This window comes from Oncorhynchus mykiss, chromosome 27 (assembly GCF_057628025.1).
Source record: "Oncorhynchus mykiss isolate SJ-2025 chromosome 27, ASM5762802v1, whole genome shotgun sequence".
NCBI classification, from domain to species: domain Eukaryota; kingdom Metazoa; phylum Chordata; class Actinopteri; order Salmoniformes; family Salmonidae; genus Oncorhynchus; species Oncorhynchus mykiss.
Genome location: NC_143048.1, coordinates 1,588,195 through 1,607,758, shown reverse-complemented (window position 1 = coordinate 1,607,758; position 19,564 = coordinate 1,588,195). Strand labels below are relative to the sequence as shown.

General features: G+C 42.4%; 1 long non-coding RNA gene across 1 annotated transcript; it reads left to right on the top strand.

Annotated features, from left to right (window-relative positions):
* The first annotated feature begins 7,082 nt into the window (after nucleotides 1-7,082).
* Nucleotides 7,083-9,318, top strand: LOC149971189 (uncharacterized). The gene is made up of 2 exons (XR_016492514.1): nucleotides 7,083-7,197; nucleotides 7,742-9,318. It is a non-coding gene; the product is annotated as an uncharacterized LOC149971189 (long non-coding RNA).
* The last annotated feature ends 10,246 nt before the right edge of the window (nucleotides 9,319-19,564 follow it).

Here is a 19,564-nt window from a genome sequence, read left to right as displayed (position 1 = left end):
TGATATGTCAGATTGTCACACCCTGATCTGTTTTACCTGTCCTCGTTATTGTCTCCACCCCCTCCAGGTGCAGCTGGTTTTCCCCAGTGTATTTATCCCTGTGTTTCCCGTCTCTCTGTGCCAGTTAATCTTGTATGTTCCAAGTCAACCAGCATTTTCCCACTCTCCTGCTTTTTTTGCTATTCTCCTTTTTCTAGTCCTCCCGGTTTTGACCCTGGCCTGTTTTTCTGGACTCTGTACCCGCCTGCCTTGACCACGAGCCTGTCTCCCACTTTGTACCTCCTGGACACTGATCTGGTTTTGACCTTTTGCCTGTCCATGACCATTCTCTTGCCTACTCTTTTTGGATTTATTAAACCACTTAAACTCCAACCATCTGCCTCCTGTGTCTGCATTTGGGTCTCGCCTTGTGTCATGATACAGATGAAGAGTTAGACCAGAAAGTCAGCGCCATTAAGGCAAGGATGCCCCATGTAGGCTTTAGAATGGTCAAAGGAAGTCTCAGAGCAATGGGCCATCATGTACAATGGCGAAGATTTAGGGAGTCTGTAGTGTGTAGATGGTGCAGGTGTCATTGCATATTTCCCATCACCTAATGAACAACCACAATACCAGTCTGGTGTTAAGCTTTCTGTGCTGTATTGACGTATCCTGAAAATGACATCTGCTGCTTTAGATTGAACGGTCATATCGCAGTTATTGTTTTCATATCTACAAAAAATAAGCTATTTTCTTTACTTTCAGAGAGCGAGCTGATCAAGGGGATGAAATTGTAGATATTGCCAGATGTTCACTGTCCGAGGAACAGGCCTTGGAAGCTTTATTGCTTGCAAACTGTCCATAGCCAGAGGTAATTAAACTGTTCTGTGTTATTTTTCTCTCTTCCTCTCTGCTTGTCTTATTGTACATGGAACCTGTCTCACATGCATGAATTAAAAAACCATTAAGATGCCAGCTGCTAATTTTCAGATTTACACCACATAAACACTGCCCTTTTCACTGGACTATCTGTTGCTGCCAAGTCATGATTTCCCTGGGGTTTGGCCTTGCAATAACCAAGTGGTGAGACACATAGCCCTCTATATTAAAATGTTTCAGGTACACTCCGATAGGTGTCTGCGTCACATACAGTATCTTCTATTGACATGATCATCTATTGTTTGTCCTCATGTGTCTGTTTTTCAGCATAAAGTACTCTGTAGCCACTTAGTGTGGACACCAGGTGAGACCACACACACACACATAAGTCTCTCTCCTTAACTTCATCCCTCTCCCCCTTCTCACTAAATCCTCTAGGTTATATCAGCTGTGTTGGTGAACCCCTCTCACATCTGAACTGGCTGACACCGAGGGCATAGGTGAGAGGTCACTTGGTTGGATCAACAGGAAGTATTATTAAAGACATGCTTTACATTGAAATACAGATTGAGATGTAGTTGTGATCCAAGGTCAGTTTTGCATTTCACCTCCTGATGATTATGATGACTGACCATGTTAGAATATTTTTTTTAAACAGCCCAAGGCTGGTTAGGAGACACAGCTAGAGACACTGTAATTGTGATGAACTGAGAGAATATTAGGGTAGCACTGTAATTCATTAATCATGGGCTGTCTCTGTTTTACCTCTTTCATTTTCTGTCTTCTACACCTCTCTCCACACTTCGTCTTTCTTCCTAAGAATGCACACTATATGTGCATTGAAGTACAGATTGAAATTGTATTTAAAATAAAATATTGCAATTATCATAATTATAATGCATGATTATGTTCGTATAACACCTGGATAATTAACTTATTTCAATCAAGTGTTTCACATTCTCCACTGGTTGAAAATTAAGTATCTCATTGAAATACTATCCTGTGTCTTCGGATTAAGTTAATGCAGATGGAGTTAGATATGCATGTTTTTTTCCCCTCTGTTTACATGAATTACAAATCAGCCTTTACTCAAATCATGTTTATATAGTCTATTGCATAGTTACAATGTGTAATCATTGATGTCCCAGGAGCAGGAGTGGTAAACACTGTTGAAGTGTATAATTGTAATACATACATGCAGACAGCATCATTTAAAGAATGGAGTTTGATATGACTGAAAAAGAATGTCTCAGAGATTCATACCTGAACTGCACCTGTATTTGCCAAGGAAGAGTACATGATCAGTGAATATATTCAATGTACATGCTACAATGTGGGGATCTCATGTGTGGTAATAACTATAGTACATGTGTATATAGGACTTGCATCCTTGGCACAATGAGGTTATTATATTCTACTCTTTCCATAGGCTTCATTAATGCCGTTCTGTTATGCGGTGAGTGAGGACCCAAAAGCGGTTTAACATAAACAGAGTTTCTTTAATAACGAAACACACGTAGGCTCAGATGGACAGGCAGATTCCGACAGGACAGGACAAGGTAAAGCAAACACGACGATAGTCTGGTTCTGGCATGAGATACACAAACGAGAATCCGACAAAGACAGAAGCAGAAACAGAGAGAGATATAGAGACCTAATCAGAGGGAAAAAGGGAACAGGTGGGAAAAGGGGTGAACGAGGTAGTCAGAGAAGACAAGGAACAGCTGGGGGAAAGAGGGGAAGAAAAGGTAACCTAGTACGACCAGCAGAGGGAGACAGGGTGAAGAGAAAGGACAGAAACAAGACACAACATGACAATACATGACACGTTCAGACTTGAATTTGAACAACTATGATAGCTGATGTTCATAGATAGGTTCTGAACTAATATTCATACCAAACGTTTTAGGGTCCATACACAGATCGGCTACATACTGTAGCTAGCTACACATCCATAGGCATACAATTATTTTTATCCTACACTACATAATAAGCAAGTAGATAGTTAGCTAGCTATGTTACTTCAGCTGCATTGCAAGGCAAGCGTACACAATTGTACATTCAATTTGCAGTAAATGCTTTATCTAGCTAAATTCTTTGCACCCACTGTTTCACAAGGCGAAAGGTGTGCTGGTTCTCAGGAGTCCTTAAAACACAAATTACAAATACATTCTCATGTCATAACACTAGCTAGCCAGCTCATCAGATGCTAAATAGCGATTTTTGTAAATTAACTTCATGACAAAAAAAATATGCACAAACGTTTGTTTCTACATTAACTAAAATAGTCCTCTCAATTATAAATGTTTCGCTTGACCCATTATGACATTATAACTGCTTCCTTTTGGTTCCACCATAATGTTTTGTCAGCCATTTTCACCCAGGGACAGGTAGCTCGTGTCAAATTCGTCATTGGAACCACTCGATATGATTGGTCATATTTAAAAACCTTGGGACCCAAATGCATAATGTGTGCTCTAACTCCACCTTGTGGTGGTCTGGAGCAATAAAGCTGGGTATAATTTTGCACGCCCAATTTTTCAGTTTTTGATTTGTTAAAAAGGTTTGAAATATCCAATAAATGTCGTTCCACTTCATGATTGTGTCCCACTTGTTGTTGATTCTTCACAAAAAAATACAGTTTTATATCTTTTATGTTTGAAGCCTGAAATGTGGCAAAAGGTCGCAAAGTTCAAGGGGGCCGAATACTTTCGCAAGGCACTGTACCTCCATATCTCACCACTGTTTTATTGTGACTGTAAATGAGTCACAATAGTTTAATCATTTGCTGACAATCTCTTCACACAAAAGTTGAAGCTGTACAGTCCTGTGTTTTGGCACTGTGCACATCTTCAGGATCTGTACTTTAGTACCATAACATGCCGCAGAGTGAGGGATGTATACATTGTCACAATATGCACATATCAAAGCACTGTCAGAATTATGCATACAACAAATGCCTCAGTATTCCATCAATTTAACTTGCAGCGAATACAAAATACAGTCGGCACAAAACAGTTGAAACCAGTTTAAAATCTCTAGCATACATCAGCTGACTGACGAGCTGGCTAGCAACTACTACATTTGATTTGTACTCTTCAGGAACGTTAATGTTAGTATCAATTAGCTATCTATCTATCTTCTAACATAACAGCTTCCCAGTTCCAAATCAAATCAAATCTAATTTTATTGGTCTCATGCACATGGTTAGCAGATATTATTGCCAGTGTAGGGAAATGCTTGTGCTTCTACTTCCTGACAGTGCAGCAATATCTAACAAGTAATCGCACAATTCCACAACAACTACCTAATACACTCAAATCTAAGTAAAGGGATGGAATATTAATATGTACATGTAAATATATGGATGAGCAATGACCGAGCTGCATAGGCAAGATGCAATAGATGGTATAAAATGCAGTATATACATATGAGATGAGTAATGCAAGATATGTAAGCATGATTCAAGTGGCATTACTAAAGTGACATTTACTAAAGTGGCCAATGATTTCAAGTCTGCATGTAGCCAGCAGCCTCACTGTGTTAGCGACACAACAGTGGTAGGCTTGATTACCAACAACGACGAGACGGCCTACAGGGAGGAGGTGAGGGCCCTCGGAGTGTGGTGTCAGGAAAATAACCTAACACTCAACGTCAACAAAACTAAGGAGATGATTGTGGACTTCAGGAAACAGCAGAGGGAACACCCCCCTATCCACATCGATGGAACAGTAGTGGAGAGGGTAGTAAGTTTTAAGTTCCTCGGCGTACACATCACAGACAAACTGAATTGGTCCACCCACACAGACAGCATCGTGAAGAAGGCGCAGCAGCGCCTCTTCAACCTCAGGAGGCTGAAGAAATTTGGCTTGTCACCAAAAGCACTCACAAACTTCTACAGATGCACAATCGAGAGCATCCTGTCGGGCTGTATCACCGCCTGGTACGGCAACTGCTCCGCCCACAACCGTAAGGCTCTCCAGAGGGTAGTGAGGTCTGCACAACGCATCACCGGGGGCAAACTACCTGCCCTCCAGGACACCTACACCACCCGATGTCACAGGAAGGCCATAAAGATCATCAAGGACAACAACCACCCGAGCCACTGCCTGTTCACCCCGCTATCATCCAGAAGGCGAGGTCAGTACAGGTGCATCAAAGCTGGGACCGAGAGACTGAAAAACAGCTTCTATCTCAAGGCCATCAGACTGTTAAACAGCCACCACTAACATTGAGTGGATGCTGCCAACACACTGACTCAACTCCAGCCACTTTAATAATGGGAATTGATGGGAAATGATGTAAAATATATCACTAGCCACTTTAAACAATGCTACCTAATATAATGTTTACATACCCTACATTATTCATCTCATATGTATATGTATATACTGCACTCTATATCATCTACTGCATCTTTATGTAATACATGTATCACTAGCCACTTTAACTATGCCACTTTGTTTACATACTCATCTCATATGTATATACTGCACTCAATACCATCTACTGTATCTTGCCTATGCCGCTCTGTACCATCACTCATTCATATATCTTTATGTACATATTCTTTATCCCCTTCCACTTGTGTCTATAAGGTAGTAGTTTTGGAATTGTTAGCTAGATTACTTGTTAGTTATTACTGCATTGTCAGAACTAGAAGCACAAGCATTTCGCTACACTCGCATTAACATCTGCTAACCATGTGTATGTGACAAATAAAATTTGATTTGATTTGGCTGTTTAACAGTCTGATGTCCTTGAGATGGAAGCTATTTTTCAGTGTCTCGGACCCAGCTTTGATGCACCTGTACTGACCTCACCTCCTGGATGGTAGCGGGGTGAACAGGCAATGGCTCGGGTGGTTGTTGTCCTTGATGATCTTTTTGGCCTTGCTGTGACATCAGGTGCTGTAGGTGTCCTGGAGGGCAGGTAGTTTGCCCCTTGTGATGCCCAAGTTCATAGAGGTTTGTCTGTTAGAAGAACACGAATGGTACATGTCACCGCGGTTATTCTACCAGTTCCTTTCATTTCAATACAATATTGATGTGAGTGAGTGATCTATTGAGTACAGCAGAACAAGCTAATCAACTCCAGTCTTGAGTGAATGCTTGGTAAATATTGGTGCGTGTGCAGTTCACAGGGTAGGATACTAACTATGATGTGTGTGTAGGTAGTAACTTTTATGAATTGGTCTTCAAAATATCAATACTTATTTTAGCATATTGATTATGAATTTGGACATCTGCAAACAGTGTTTTGACACTCAACTATCAATAAAAAAGCCATGACAACAGGAAGCAGGAACAGTATCATTTTCAATGTGTTTTACAAATATAAATGGCACTTTTAACCGAATTTTTCATCAAGATTCTACCCAAAAAACGTGCTATGATTTATTGATTTTGATGATATTAATGTAATCATAAAAATATGTTTGTCCTGGCTAATAAAACAAATATGGCCCGCTACAGACGTCTATATTGGTCCACTAATACAAGACCCGTAAAGGGCCAGTGCACTACTTTGGTATCATAAAAAAATAAAAAAAATAAAAAAAATAAACGTTTCTTTATTTTTATATTTCAGGGGATGCTGCCAGTATCCTCAGCACCCCTACTTCCCCGTCTATGCCCCCCGGGGTTAAATGCCCCCCCTCCTGTAATTCTCACAGAAACCACTTTGTCACAATTTTGTTTAAACACTTTCCCTGGATGCCACTAGTCTTGTACAACAAAAAATGTAATTGGTCTCATCTCAACTGTTTTAAGTCACTCCAACAAAACAATGTTGAGGTACATTGAGCTAATAATTTGTCATGTACATAAAGTTATATACAGTATATAATCTAATGCAGTTCTATATATAAACGTTTTCATATATAACATTAAGGGAGCCCAAAGATAAATAATCCACTTAGTTAGAGAGAAAAATGTGAACCAGTTTTTAATAAAGTGATCAAATTTAAAGTGAGTATGTTTGGGGCCCCAAATTACCCTATTAGTTTTAAAAATGTATGTAGCTTATATATTTTACAGTCATGGGGTTAACGGAGAGATTCAGACATCAACATTGAGACATTTCATGAATTACGTGCTAAAATAAAACAATGAAAGGATGTTGTTAAAGATTTGTATACATTTGAATTTCTAGGGAACTACAGGGTGTGTCATCTGGCATCTGGACATATGTATGAATGAGGCGGCTAGTCACCGAAGCTTTTGGATTATCATTCACGATACGTCATTGCAGGGATTTGCTGTATTGTATGCCTTTCCCTCAGGATTCTGCTACTTCGACCAGTCCGCGAGAGCAGCAATAATTATACCATAGCTGCAGGTAAACTATATATTTATATAATCAATCTGAAGATGTTTGATAAAAGGAGATTAGTTAAACAGATAATAATAGATGCGTTTCATATCCTAAAGGATCATTTTCCAACTCTATCGAAGGATGTTTGTTTTTTCATTCAAATGTTGAAATAATAGTGTTTTGTCCGAGGTAAGCAATCACATGAATATGAATAGCCATCATTTCAAATCTATTCCATAGGCTCCAGCATTTAGTTATGCTACAGCTGTACCTCTCTTATTTTACAGCAGCATTTATTCATTATATTTCTTCAGTCTACTAGCCTACTTATAAACTCAAGTCCAGTCATAGGCGTTAACTGAATGAAGGCTACCGAACAAACATATAGCCTATAGGCACATTTTAAGTAAACTATAGTTTACTGGTATTGTCTTAAACCGAAATTGTATTTTACTGAAAAGTGGATTTCGTGATGTATTAATCTGTATGGATGTATTATGGTCATCGTTGTGTAGCCTCCCTGATGCTTGCATTACTAATATCATATTTTTGCTGGTTACATTTTCAGGTGACTCCTACATTGGAAATACATTACATTTCACTCAAGTGGAATGGTTGCAGTACTGTGCTATTGACTTTAAAGAAGTATAAAGTAATATTCCCCGGTTAATTGTATTCGAGGAATAAAGAGAAGAAGCCTACCAAATGAGTGCCAGAACATCGGAGAATTTGGAGCTTTCCATACCACACTGCACCTTCAACGGGACTACTCAGACAAATGGGACATGCATCAACCAAGTTGATCAGATGTTTCTGGCATTCTCGTCCACTGTCGTGCTCATCGTCCTCATGGCGGTTATCATTGGGATCATAATTGTTTCTCTCGTGACTTTTCATTTACACAAAAGGAAGATGAAAAAGGGCAAGATTCGAAAGGCGCAGGAGGAGTATGAGCGGGATAACTGCAGCCCTAAAACCATCAAAGGGGAGCAAGCAACCCGACATTGCATCATGGTTAGACCCGGTCTCCGAGCGCCCCTCGCTGCAGTCCAGAAAAATGAACAGAACACGCCGTTTAATGAAGACTCTAGTGTCACACCTAACCCAGAAAACAGCTCAAAAGCTGACACAAGCCAAATTAACAGCACCCATTGGTGTCTCGGTGATAATGTACAGTTCATTCGTTGAAAAACTTGTAAATAACTACACTGTATTCATATAATTACTAGAGATATAGTTGCAGTTCCACAAACATGAACAGTCTTCATTATAATTTACCACCAATGATTACCGGGAAGAGCCTTCAACTCTGTACATCTCAAGTAGACCAACCTATATAATATGGGACTACCAAAGGGTTGTTGTTTTTTTGTCACTGAATGACAAGAAAGACTAATGTTTGTTACAGGAGTCGACTTGGATCAAGTAAATATATAAATAAGATCGTGATAAATTGGCTGAACATAGACCTAAAGTCATCTCATACCGGTAAAGTGTTGTAATGTGAAGGAGGGGGCTGAAGGTGTCATTATGCACTTCAGCACTGGACAGCGTCCATCGCAGCGATAAGCGCTGTTTAGTGCTGAAGTGTTTCTCCCTGTCGAATGTCAGAAGTGCTGAATGGTACTATTCATTAGTGGGGCGCGGTTGCAAAACGTTTTTATAGGTGCAAAACGTTTTGCAACGAAAACGAGAGTTTATGCTTTTTACTTTAAAGTAGAGAGCACAATAGCCATATATATTTCCCAATTAAGTAGGCTAGAAATATTTTTACGGAATAGTAGCTATTTTAAGATAAATGCTGTTTTTGCCATGCTAGTTAGGTAAAAACATATTCCTTTGTCCTACATAGTTTGAAAATACTTTTTGGACTGAAAGCATACAAATGCCGCTGTTAGTGTTGTTATACTCTTGTTTTGGTCAATGTTCTGTATATCAATAGTGATATTTGTGTTAGAGAGGCATTCTACAGTAGTTCCGTAATAGCCTTCAGGTCTCAGTACAGTGAAATCTCTGTCATTGTTTAGCTTTTTTTCAGCAGATTAATATATATACTGGATAAGTGATGCTTTTAGTTCTAGAATAGCATTACTATAGTGTATCTTACCTTATCTATAATAATTAATAAACCATTTTAAAAGTCAACATTTCTCTGCAATCATCTTGTCAGTATGCTAAATTGAACTTGGTACAGTATATAGGCCTATCTTAAAAATGAATGTCAGTTTTAACTTATAGATGAAGCAATAAGGTACACAGACCTCATTTTTGTCATTCAATGTGGCAGGGCAACTAACATTAGGGTGCATATGACATGTTCTGTCCATCATTATAACGATTCATATTGTATAGCCCAATAAACAATGTAATTATTCCATGATGTAATTATGTTCAAAATATGGTAATTTGGCCTATTAATGCACAATTACTGCCCAAATTATTTTTTGCCCACCATCCCCACTGCCACTTAAGTACATTTTGCACTTGTTAAAGGCCCAATGCAAACGTTTTTACATCAATACCAAATAATTGCTGGGTAACAATTAAGTACCTTACTCTAATAGATTTAAATTAAAATGGGAAAAAAAATAGTTTTTAAGTTAAAAACTACATCTCAAACAATAATTTTGCTAGGACTGTCTGGGAGTGGACTGAATAGGGACTATAATTAAAACTGCCTGTTATTGGCAGAGAGGTTTGGAACTTTCTTTCTTATTGGTCTATTAATCAATTTACCGCATGGTGATGTCACCATGGAAGCCGAAATTCCCACCCATGTAAACCTGGTGATTAGAAGGTCCTGTGTAGATAGTATTTTCAACCAGCAACTATCCAGAAATAGCACTGCTCACAGTTTTCACACTTTTACAGTGTTAGATTCATCATTGTTTTACCCCAAGTTTGTGATATCCAATTGCGATCCAATTCTGACCTTGACAAAGGTTGAATCATGCATCTTCCGCAAAACACGACCCACCAAACCGCACTTCTTAACACCCGCCTGCTTAACCAATGTGTCAGAGGAAACACCATTCAACTGATGACCGAAGTTAGCCTGCGCTCACCCGGCCCGTCACAAGGAGTTGTTAGAACACGATAAGCCCAGTTTTGCCGCCCAGCCAAACCCTCCCCAACGACGCTAGGCCAATTGTGCTCCGCACTATGGGACTCCCGGTCACGGCCAGTTGTGACACAGATCCCGGGTCTGTAGTGACGCCTCAAGCACTGCAATGCAGTGTCTTATACCGCTGTGCCACTCGGGAGGCAATATCTTGCTGTTTCAATTAAATAATACACAGCCTTTTTTTTAACTTTTCGTTCAAAATGTTGGTCCAGTGATGGTGGTGTAGTACAAAGATTGGAATTCCATGAACCAAGATGTTGTGAGTTCAAATCACAGGTGAGGACATGTTGAATAATAATGACTGTATACAACATGCACAATGCATGTGTCAAATATATAAGTTGAAAACATTGTATGTCAAAAGCACTGTTTGTGTGTGTTGTAACACAGCCTTTTTTTTTAGATAAGACTCCAAATAATAATTTCTAGTTTAATGTACATATGAGACAAATTGAGCACACACTTCATTTTGAGTTGACTGAATTTCTGCCTACATTTCCTTATGTTGGAGCTAAGTTTGGGCCAACTGAAAATGTTAAGTTCAGGAAACACTTCTACCGAAAAGTTAGGTAAACTACAAAAAAGCTGTGGAACCAGTTACTTAATAACATACTGAACAAAAATATAAACGCAACATGTTTCATAGGCTGAAATAAAAGATCCTAGAACTTTTCCATATGCACAAAAAGCTTATTTCTCTCAAATTATATGCTCAAATTTGTTTACATCCCCGTAAGTGAGCATTTCTCCTTTGCCAAGATCCACCTGACATTTGTGGCATATCAAGAAGCTGATTAAAGAGCATGATCATTACACCCGGGCACTTTGTGCTGGGGACATTTAAGGTGTACTCTAAAATGTGCCGTTTTGAGGGAGAATGCAACTGCCATGCTGACTGCAGGAATGTCCACCAGAGCTGTTGCCAGAGAATTGAATGTTGATTTCTCTACCAATGTCGTTTTAGAGAATTTGGCAGTGAGTCCAATTGGCCTCACAACCAGAAACCATCTCAGGGAAGCTCATCTGCATGCTCGTCGTCCTCACCAGGGTCTTGATTTCAGTGGGCAAATACTCACCTTCAATGGCCACTGGCACGCTGGAGAAGTGTGCTCCTCATGGATGAATCCCAGTTTCAACTGTACCGGGCAGATGGTTGATGTACCGGGCAGATGGTATGGCCAGTTGTTCAACGTTGTGAACGGAGTACCCCATGGTGGCATTGGGGTTATGGTATGGGCAAGCATAAGCCAATGGACAATGAACACAATTGCATTTTAATCGATGGCAATTTAAAATGCACAGAGATACCGTGAGGAGATCCTAAGGCCCCTTGTAAGTGCCATTCATCCGGCACCATCACCTCATGTATCAGCATGATAATGCACAGCCCAGTGCCACAAGGATCTATACACAATCCATAGAAGCTGAAAATGTCAACCAATTGAGCCTGTTTGAGGTGCACTGGATCGACATGTATGACAGCGTGCTCCAGTTCCTGCCAATATCCAGCAACTTCTCACAGCCATGGAAGACAACATTACAACATTCCACAGGCCACAATCAAAAGCCTGATCAACTCTATGCGCTGCATGAGGCAAATAATGGTCACACCAGATACTGACTGGTTTTCTGATCCACACCCCTACCTATCTGTATTCCCAGTCATGTGAAATCCATAGATTAGGCACTAATTTATTTATTTAAATTGACTGATTTCCTTAAAATAATAATAACCAAAGCATTGTTGGTTAAGGGCTTGTAAGTAAGCATTTTACTGCAAGGTCTACTACACCTGTTGTATTCGACGCATGTGACAAATAACATTTGATTTGATATGAACTGTAACTCAGTAAAACCTTTTAAATTGTTGCATGTTCAGTGTAATTAGTTGAAACAACTATATTTGTGTTTTTTTACATTGTATCTTTATCCAAACAAAATACTCATATCTGATTATTATTATTGAATCTAGGCCCAGGTCCGAATTTCAAATTGACCCCTAGCTCCTACTCCCTAGCCAAAAATAGATCTGAGAGGACTGGGTGGGTGGAAACAATATGACAACATTTGCAACCACCTGAAGGCAAGATTAAAGTCCTCTCCAGTCTACTTTTCAACTAATTTAAAGTAACTGTCCAGTGTTTCAGATTTCAATTAAATATAACCTACAAGTAATTACAATATGAGTTAAATAATTTTCCTTCCAAAAAAATTGTAATTAAGTATGTTAAAAAGCAGCTTTTCTGTGTTGGAATCTTGTGGGCATACTCCAACAACAGAATGGTGTGGGCATATACCAGTCATTAAAAAATCATACGAGTAGATCGCCAGCTTTGAAACGGTCTGTTTGAGATACAAATTTCAGGTGGGGTTTTTGAAGATTGAGTATAGGATTAGTCAAAAACATTATTTGGGTATGCGTTAACAGATTACAAACTTTTTTGTAAACAGTTACTTTAACATCTGATTTATTTAACAGTAGGTGGTCCAGGTCAGACATGACATGGCACAAGGGGGGAGGAGGAGGTTGGCCTTTGCTCGTTTGTTCTCTATTGGTCCTCTATTGTTCCTCAAGCAATGGGAAAGGCTGATGATGACATAGGGTGCAGGCCAGGCAGCAGGCTGTGGAGTCTGCCACTAGCACAGTCAGTGTAGTCAGCTCAGCTGTCCCCATTGAGACCGTGTCTGTGCCTCGACCTAGGTTGGGCAAAACTGAACATGGCGGTGTTCGCCTTAGCAATCTCACTAGGATAAAGACCTCCTCCATTCCTGTCATTATTGAAAGAGATAATGATACCTCACATCTAAAAATAGGGCTACTTAATGTTAGATCCCTTACTTCGAAGGCAATTATAGTCAATGAACTAATCACTGATCATAATCTTGATGTGATTGGCCTGACTGAAACATGGCTTTAAGCCTGATGAATTTACTATGTTAAATGAGGCCTCACCTCCTGGCTACACTAGTGACCGCCGTGCATCCCGCAAAGGCGGAGGTGTTGCTAACATTTACGATAGCAAATTTCTATTTGATTTACAACAAAAAAAAATGAAATTTTTGTCTATTGAGCTTCTAGTCATGAAATCTATGCAGCCTACTCAATCACTTTTTATAGCTACTGTTTACAGGCCTCCTGGGTCATATACAGCGTTCCTCATTGAGTTCCCTGAATTCCTATCGGACCTTGTAGTCATAGCAGATAAAATTCTAATCTTTGGTGACTTTAATATTCCCATGGAAAAGTCCACAGTGTCACATTCTGACCCTAGTTATTGTGTTAATTGTTTGTTTTAGTTGGTCAGGACGTGAGTTGGGTGGGCATTCTATGTTTTGTGTGTCTAGGTTGTTTTTCTGTGTTCGGCCTGGTATGGTTCTCAATCATAGGCAGGTGTCGTAAATTGTCTCTGATTGAGAATCATACTTAGGTAGCCTGGGTTTCACTGTTGTTTGGTGGGTGATTGTTTCCGTGTCTGTGTATGTTTCACCACACAGGACTGTTTCGGTTTTCACATTTGTTGTTTTTGTAAATTGAAGTGTTCAGTTTGGATTTATTATTAAATAAGATGAACACTAACCACGCTGCGCTTTGGTCCTCTCCTTCAACGGAAGAAAACCATTACAGAATCACCCACCACAAGAGGACCAAGCGGCGTGGTAAGCAGCAGCAGCAGGAGAGGCAGCAGCAGCAGGAGAGGCAGCAGCAGCAGTGGGAGAGGCAGCACTATTTGGAGAAATGCACTTGGGAGGAGATCCTAGACGGGAAAGGACCCTGGGCAGAGCCAGGGGAATATCGCCGCCCCAAAGCAGAGCTGGAGGCAGCGAATGTGTCTGAGAATGTTGAGGAGTTATTGGACAGATTGGAGGAAAGTGAAAGGATGGGAGATGATGAGACATTCGCAGAGTTGTTGATGGAATTGGAGGAGAGTGAAGAGAGAGAGCTGTTGGTTTGGCATAGTATGCACTGCATTCGCCCTGAGGAGCGTGTTAGCTGTCCAATGCCACCTGTGTCAGTTCCTCGTACTCAGCCTGAAACTTGTGTTAGAGTTCCGGAAGATTTGATGCCAGCTATACACACCAGGTCTCCAGTACACCTTCACAACCCGGTGTGTCCTGTTCCTTGCACTCACCCTGAGGTGCGTGTCCCCAGCCCGGTACCACCAGTGCCGGCACCCCGCACCAGGCTGTCTCTCCGTTCTTTGGCTACAGGTGCTCCCACCTGTCCAGCGCAGCTAGAGCCTTCAGAGCTCTCAAGAGCTGCCGGAGTCTCCCCTCAGTCCAGAGGCGCCAGAGCCCCTCAGTCCAGAGGCGCCAGAGCCCTTCAGTCCAGAGGCGCCAGAGCCCCTCAGTCCAGTGGCGCCAGAGCCCCTCAGTCCAGAGGCGCCAGAGCTCCTCTGTCCAGCGCTGCCAGAGCCTTCCTCCTCTCCAGCGCTGCCGGAGTCTCCAGTCTGCCCAGCGCCGCCTGAGCTGGCCGTCTGCCCAGCGCCGTCTGAACTGCCCATCTGCCCAGCGCCGCCTGAGCTGCCCGTCTACCCAGCGCCGCAAGAGCTGCCCGTCTGTCCAGCGCCACCTGAGCTACCCGTCTGCTCAGCACCATCAGAGTCTCCCGTCTGTCCAGAGCTACTAGAGTCTCCGTCTGTCCAGAGCTGTTAGAGTCTCCCGTCTGTCCAGAGCTGCTAGAGTCTCCCGTCTGTCCAGAGCTGCTGGAGTCTCCCGTCTGTTCAGAGCTGCTAGAGTCTCCCGTCTGTCCAGAGCTGCTAGAGTCTCCCATCTGACATGAGCCGCCAGAGCCGCCAGTCTGTCATGAGCCGCCAGAGCTGCCAGTCAGCATGGAGCCGCCAGAGCCGCCAGTCAGCGTGGAGCCGCCAGGGCCGCCAGTCAGCGTAGAGCCGCCAGGGCCGCCAGTCAGCGTGGAGCCGCCAGAGCCGCCAGTTAGCGTGGAGCCGCCAGAGCCGCCAGGCAGCATGGAGCCGCCAGAGCCGGCAGTCAGCCAGGATCCCCCAGAGCCGCCAGTCAGCCAGGATATGCCAGAGCCGCCAGTCAGCCAGGATCTGCCAGAGCCGCCAGTCAGCCAGGATCTGCCAGAGCCGCCAGTCAGCCAGGATCTGCCAGAGCCTTCAGTCAGACAGGAGCTGCCAGAGCCACCAGTCAGCCAGGATCTGCCAGAGCCTTCAGTCAGCCAGGAGCTGCCAGAGTCGTCAGTCAGCCAGATGCTGCCAGAGCCGTCAACCAGCCTGAGCTATCTCTCAGTCCTGAGCTACCCCTCAGTCCTGAGATATCTCTCAGTCCTGAGCTACCCTTCAGTCCTGAGTTACCCCTCAGTCCTGAGCTACCTGTCAGTCCTGAGTTACATCTCAGTCCTGAGCTACCCCTCAGTCCTGAGCTACCTATCAGTCCTGAGCTACCCCTCAGTCCTGAGCTACGCCTTAGGTCCAGAGGTGTCCCTCAATCCGGTGGGCCTGTTGTTTAGGGTTAACAGGTCAGGGCTTGCGGCAAGGGTCGCCGTTCCTAGGAGACCACAGAGGTGGACTAAGACTATGGTGGAGTGGGGTCCACGTCCAGCGCCAGAGCCGCCACTGCGGACAGATGCCCACCCAGACCCTCCCTATAGGTTCAGGTTTTGCGGCCGGAGTCCGCTCCTTGGGAGGGGGGTACTGTCACGTTCTGACCCTAGTTATTGTGTTTAATTGTTTGTTTTAGTTGGTCAGGACGTGAGTTGGGCTGGCATTCTATGTTTTTGTGTGTCTGGTCCTCTCCTTCAACGGAAGAAAACCGTTATACACAGACCCACTCCAAAAGGCTTTCAGAGCCATCATCGACTCAGTGGGTTTTGTCCAACATGTCTCTGGACCCACTCACTGTCACAGTCATACTCTGGACCTAGTTTTGTCCCATGGAATAAATGTTGTGGATCTTACTGTTTTTCCTCATAATCCTGGACTATCGGACCAACATTTTATTATGTTTGCAATTGCAACAAATAATCTGCTCAGACCCAATGAAGGAACATCAAAAGTCGTGCTATAAATTCACAGACAACACAAAGATTCCTTGATGTCCTTCCAGACTCCCTCTGTCTACCCAAGGATGCCAGAGGACAAAAATCAGTTAACCACCTAACTGAGGAACTCAATTTAACCTTGCGCAATACCCTAGATGCAGTTGCACTCCTAAAAATGAAAAACATTTATCATAAGAAACTAGCTCCCTGGTATACAGAAAATACCCGAGCTCTGAAGCAAGCTTCCAGAAAATTGGAACGTAAATGGCGCCACACCAAACTGGAAGTCTTCCGACTAGCTTGGAAAGACAGTACCGTGCAGTATCGAAGAGCCCTTACTGCTGCTCGATCATCCTATTTTTCCAACTTAATTGAGGAAAATAAGAACAATCCGAAATTCCTTTTTGATTCTGTCGCAAAGCTAACAAAAAAGCAGCATTCCCCAAGAGAGGATGGCTTTCACTTCAGCAGTAATAAATTCATTAACTTCTTTGAGGAAAAGATCATGATTATTAGAAAGCAAATTACGGACTCCTCTTTAAATCTGCGTATTCCTTCAAAGATCAGTTGTCCTGAGTCTGCACAACTCTGCCAGGACCTAGGATCAAGAGAGACACACAAGTGTTTTAGTACTATATTTCTTGACACAATGATGAAAATAATCATGGCCTCTAAACCTTCAAGCTGCATACTGGACCCTATTCCAAATAAACTACCTAAATAGGTGCTTCCTGTGCTTGGCCCTCCTATGTTGAACATAATAAACGGCTCTCTATCCACTGGATGTGTACCAAACTCACTAAAAGTGGCAGTAATAAAGCCTCTCTTCAAAAAGCCAAACTTTGACCCAGAAAATATTAAAAACTTTTGGCCTATATCGAATCTTGCAAAATTTTTAGAAAAGGCTGTTGCGCAGCAACTCACTGCCTTCCTGAAGACAAACAATGTATACGAAATGCTTCAGTCTGGTTTTAGACCCCATCATAGCACTGAGACTGCACTTGTGAAGGTGGTAAATTACCTTTTAATGGCATCAGACCGAGGCTCTGCATCTGTCCTCGTGCTCCTAGACCTTAGTGCTGCTTTTGATACCATCGATCACAACATTCTTTTGGAGAGATTGGAAACCCAAATTGGTCTACATGGACAAGTTCTGGCCTGGTTTAGATCTTATCTGTCGGAAAGATATAATTTTGTCTCTGTGAATGGTTTGTCCTCTGACAAATCAACTGTAAATTTCGGTGTTCCTCAAGGTTCCGTTTTAGGACCATTATTGTTTTAACTATATATTTTACCTCTTGGGGATGTCAATTGAAAACATAATGTTAACTTTTACTGATATGCGGATGACACACAGCTGTACATTTCAATGAAACATGGTGAAGCCCCAAAATTGCCCTCGCTAGAAGCATGTGTTTCAGACATAAGGAATTTTAAACTCGGACAAAACAGAAATGCTTGTTCTAGGTCCCAAGAAACAAAGAGATCTTCTGTTGAATCTGATAATTAATCTTGATGGTTGTACAGTCATCTCAAATAAAACTGTGAAGGACCTCGGCGTTACTCTGGACCCTGATCTCTCTTTTGAAGAACATATCAAGACTGTTTCAAGGACAGCTTTTTTCCATCTACGTAACATTGCAAAAATCATAAACTTTCTGTCCAAAAATGATGCAGAAAAATTAATCCATGCTTTTGTCACTTCTAGGTTAGACTACTGCAATGCTCTACTTTCTGGCTACCCGGATAAAGCACTAAATAAACTTCAGTTAGTGCTAAATACGGCTGCTAGAATCCTGACTAGAACCAAAAAAATGTATTAGTCCAGTGCTAGCCTCTCTACACTGGCTTCCTGTCAAGGCAATGGCTGATTTCAAGGTTTTACTGCTAACCTACAAAGCATTACATGGGCTTGCTCCTACCTATCTCTCTGATTTGGTCCTACCGTACATACCTACTCATACGCTACGGTCACAAGACGCAGGCCTCCTAATTGTCCCTAGAATTTCTAAGCAAACAGCTGGAGGCAGGGCTTTCTCCTATAGACCTCCATTTTTATGGAATGGTCTGCCTACCCATGTCAGAGACGTAAACTCGGTCTCAAACTTTAAGTCTTTACTGAAGACTCATCTCTTCAGTGGGTCATATGATTGAGTGTAGTCTGGCCCAGGAGTGTGAAGGTGAACGGAAAAGCTTTGGAGCAACAAACCACCCTTGCTGCTAACCCTATTACAGGGGCTGAGTCACTGGCTTACTAGGGCTCTTTCATACCGTCCCTGGAGGGGTGCGTCACTTGAGTGGGTTAAGTCACTGATGTGACCTTCAACCCCTCTTGGGTTGTGCCGTGGCGGAGATCTTTGTGGGCTATACTCGGCCTTGTCTCAGGATGGTAAGTTGGTGGTTGAAGATATCCCTCTAGTGGTGTGGGGGCTGTGCTTTGGCAAAGTGGGTGGGGTTATATCCTTCCTGTTTGGCCCTGTCCGGGGGTGTCATCGGATGGGGCCACAGTGTCTCCTGACCCCTCCTGTCTCAGCCTCCAGTATTTATGCTGCAGTAGTTTATGTGTCAGGAGGCTAGGGTCAGTTTGTTATGTCTGGAGTACTTCTCCTGTCCTATCCGGTGTCCTGTGTGAATTTAAGTATTCTCTCTCTAATTCTCTCTTTCTCTCTCTCTTTCTCTCTCTCGGAGGACCTGAGCCCTAGGACCATGCCTCAGGACTACCTGACATGATGACTCCTTGCTGTCTCCAGTCCACCTGGCCGTGCTGCTGCTCCAGTTTCAACTGCTCTGCCTGTGATTCTTTTTATTTGACCTTGCTGGTCATTTATGAACATTTTAACATCTTGGCCATGTTCTGTTATAATCTCTACCCGGCACAGCCAGAAGAGGACTGGCTACCCCACATAGCCTGGTTCCTCTCTAGGTTTCTTCCTAGGTTTTGGCCTTTCTAGGGAGTTTTTCCTAGCCACTGTGCTTCTACACCTGCATTGCTTGTTGTTTGGGGTTTTATGCTGGGTTTCTGTCCAGCACTTTGTGACATCAGCTGATGTAAGAAAGGCTTAATAAATACATTTTATTGATTACCATAATTCTTATATCTACCCAATCCTTTCAGATCTACAGAAGTGACAAGAGGAGTTGTGGTAAATGGTTGATTTGAATTGAATTCAGGATAAGAATGGGATCTCTGGAACACAGAGGATCTGAACTCTCTGTCCCAGGTGCATCCAATTACCTATTACAAATATTGTGATAACCTCTGTCTG